The sequence below is a fragment of the Lepidothrix coronata genome, unplaced genomic scaffold (genome assembly GCF_001604755.1).
Source record: "Lepidothrix coronata isolate B3197 unplaced genomic scaffold, Lepidothrix_coronata-1.0 Scaffold343, whole genome shotgun sequence".
Taxonomy (NCBI): domain Eukaryota; kingdom Metazoa; phylum Chordata; class Aves; order Passeriformes; family Pipridae; genus Lepidothrix; species Lepidothrix coronata.
In genome coordinates, this window is record NW_016690523.1 from 157544 (window position 1) to 161438 (window position 3895).

Consider the following 3895-nt stretch of genomic DNA (forward strand, 5'->3'; position numbering starts at 1 on the left):
GCGGGGGCTGCGGGAGGGGGGGACACGGCGGGGGCCCGGCTCTGGTGGCCCCCGGTGTGGCGGTGCCCGGCTGGGGCCGGGGGGGCGGGTGACAGGGACACCACCCCGGCGGTGGCACCGGTGGCACCAGGGCTGGCCGGGGACACGGAGGGAGGGGCCGTGGTCAGGGTCACGCGGGGGCAGGCGGCACCTCGTGTGCTGTGCCACTCCACGGTGAGCCATTCCGTGCCATTCCGTGCCAAGCTGTGCCACACCACGGCAGGAGGAAGGAGGGGGACACGTGGCACCGGGTGGATGCCCATGGTGAGAGCTCGCCCTGCCCCTCAGCACCCGGCACCTCACCCGGCCTTGCCCCCTCTGCCCACCTGGTGACACCCTGGCACACGTGGGGACCCTCCTGTCCCCCTGCCCGGCGGTTCAGGCAGGGCTGGGGTGGCCAGGCTGGCACTGAGCCCCCAGGGACCCCCAGGCCCGGGCAGGGGCAGCCGGGGCCGCGTCCTCTCCGGCAGCCGGGCTGGCAGCAGGAGAGCACCGGGGACAGGCTGGCACCGGGCCCGGCCCGAGGATTAGCTGTGCCATGGATACAGACTCCGCCGGGAATGCTGTGCTGCAGGCCTGGGGCGCCGGTGGCACGGCCTGGCACGGCAGGGCACGGCGGTGTGGTGTGATGTGGCACGGCACGGCACGGTGCAGCCTGGCACCACCTGACACGGCGTCGTGGCATCGCCTTTCCCGTCCCAGACGATCCCCCTTGCCCGTGCCCACCCCGAGGGGCTCCCGCAGCCCCCCCTTGCCCGTGCCCACCCCGGGGGGGCTCCCGCAGCCTCTCCCCGCCGCCCCCCGCCCGGGAGGCAGAGAGTTAACGCGGGACCCGCCGCGCTATAAATTTTGCATCGTGCGGGGCTGGGGGGAGCTGGGCGGGAGCCAGGGGCGTCTCTAGGTAACAATAAACACCCGGGCAGGAGCAGCTGGTGCCCCGACCGCCTCTGCATCACAATGCCGGAATCACGCTAATCAACCGCCCGCACCGCGCCCGCACCGCCCGGGCAGGGGCAGGGGCAGGGGCCGGAGCCGGCCGGGGCGAGAGGCTGCTCGTGGTGAGGGTCCACCCACCGGGCACACATCCCACCACCACCGCTCGCCAGGGAGGAGGGCCGGTGGCACAGGCCCCGTCTGCTCCCGGTGGAGCATCCCCGGGATGCTGGAACAGAAGGGTGTGACCCCTCAGCCGTGGCCGCTGTCCCTGGAGGCAAAGGGCCGGGCTCTGGTGGCACCACAGTGCCCTGGAAAACGCCAAGGCCAGCACGTGTCACCAGCTGTCCCCATCACTCCGACACCACAGTGGCATCACAGCCGGTGGCCACAGCACCGGGGAGCCAACCCAGTGCCACAGCACGACCAGCCTGGGACCACCAGGATCTTTCTTCTCCCCCCTCCACATGTGGCCAGTGCCTTTGAGGGGCTGGGGCCTGGCCACTGCCACATTCCACACCTTCCCTGTGCCCGGAGTTGGGAGCGGGTGCCCAGGGCTGTGCCCCCCCCCCAATGTGTGCCCCTGGTTTCTCTGGGTGGGCAGGAGGTGCAGGGGGTCATGGGGGTCTGGTGGCCCAGGGGGTGTGGTGGCAGNTGGTGGCCCAGGGGGTGTGGTGGCAGCGGTGGCCCAGGGGGTGGTGATGGCCCAGGGGGTGGTGGTGGCCCAGGGGGTTTGGAGGCCGTGGTGGCCCAGGGGGTAGTGGTGGCCCAGGGGGTGGTGGTGGCCCAGGGGGTGTGGTGGCCGTGGTGGCCCAGGGGGTGTTGGTGGCCCAGGGGGTGTGGTGGCAGCGGTGGCCGCCGTCCCCGCCGGCTGCCGCCCACATTCCAGCGCAGGAGGCAGCTGTGCCACTGCCACCACCCCCCTCCCGGCGCGGCCCCCCCAGCACCACTAAATATTAATGCTGCCCTACATTGCGCCGCGGCACCTGCCATTGAGAGCCCCCCCGGCCCTCGCAGGGGTGGGCAGCTGCCCCGGCACCACCGCCCGGCCCAGCCCCTCCCCAGGGCTGTGCCAGAAGGTGTGAGGGGGGACACGCCAGCACCAGCTGTGCCCCCCCCTCCCCAGAGCCAGGCGGGGGAACAAAGCGAGGGTGGGGGCACGGGGAGCAACTCATGGGGCGGGCAGAGGGTTGGGAGCCCCGCAGGTGCCCCCACCCCGACCCGAGGGTCCCCCCAGGAGCAGGTTTGGGGCAGGATTTGCCGGTGAACGTGGCACCGAGCGGCTTTTCCCCCCGCTACCACCAGCGCCGGCCGCGGCTGAGGACGTGCCGCTCGTCACACGAGTGCCAGGCGGCAGCGGGGGCGGCCCCGGCGCCCGCCTTGAGCCCCAGCCAAGAGTCCAGAGCCGAAAAGTAGGGGGTGATTGATGGCAGCGTTTGGCGCGTAAGGGCACCCGGCGGCCCAATCCTCCCGCGGCCGCAATGCCTCCCCTGCCCCTATTCAGAGATCATGTTGTCTCATGTTGGTCCCAGAGGCGCCATTAATTAAAAATACATCCAATTAAATGGCAGGTGAAAGCGTGTGCAGGCACAGCCCCCCCCACGCCCCCTCCCCGTGCCTTGGCTCAGCTGTGCCGGTGGCAGCGGGGAGGGCCGTGTGCCCGCTCGGGGTGCGGTGCCAGGTCCTGTCCCCGCTGCCACCGCGGGCACGGCAGTGCCTTCTCCCAGTGTGCTGCCATCCCTGGGGCGCTGGGGCGGGGGTCACCCCCCCGTGCCCCCTCCCACGGGCTGGGCAGCACGTGGGGCACGGCCGGAGGGACGCAGTGGCCGTGGGCACGATGGCCAGGAGGGGAATGGCCCCAAAATCGAGGCTCCCCGGCTGGATAGAGTGTCACGGGAGCGCTGGCACGGCCACCCTCGGCGTGGTGACATGGGGTGGGCAATGCCAGCCTGGCTGCAGCGTGGCTGGGAGGTGGCACTGGGGGACACTGGGGGGCACTGGGGGGCCAGGGAACCCCCCGGGCCGCGGCGGCTCCGCATTCCCGTTAATTGGAGCCGTTAATGGCGGGCGCCTTCCTGCTCCGGGGGCTGGCAGGAGGCACCAGCTGTGCCCACCCCAGACGCCGTTTTAATCAAGCTGCCGGTGCGGTGGGGACAGGCCCAGGTGGCCCCGTGGCACAAGGGGTCGTGTCACCCCCTGCCACCCCCCCTGGGCACCGTCAGGCCCTGCCCAGGGAACCCCCACCCCGTCCATGCCCACCAAACCCCTGTGCCACCATCCAAACCCCCACCAAAACACAGCATCCCAATCCCACGGGGCAGAAAACGCTGGATCCCATGGGATGGGTGACACACGGGGGGCTCACACCCCCTCCTTCCCCCCCTTCTCCCCCAAACCCAGCCCCAACACCCTCCTCCATCCTCCCTCCGCGGCCTCCAACACCTCCGCGGGCTTTCTGGGTTTTTTTCTTTTTTTTTCCCTTTTTTTTTGGGCGGCTTTATCCTTTTCCAATCCTTTTATTCTTTCCTCCCCTTCCAAATGCCAAGGAAAGGTGTGAACGGATTTTTGGAAGGAAACGTCTAAATTGGATGAAAAACCTTTAATGCCGACAGCCGGAGCAGCTGGAAGGACAAATATAGCCGGGGAGGAGGAGGAGGAGGAGGAGGAGGAGGAGGGGACGGGGACACGGGGGGAGGTGGTGGCCGTGCCGAGAGCGACACCTGGTGACTGTCACACCCGGCCACGCGTGAACACGCGTGTGCACGTCCCCAGGTGTGTGTGTGTGTGCACACGCCATGAACACGCGTGTGCACGTCCCCAGGTGTGTGTGTGTGTGCACACGCCATGAACACGCGTGTGCACGTCCCCAGGTGTGTGTGTGTGTGTGCACGCCATGAACACGCGTGTGCACGTCCCCAGGTGT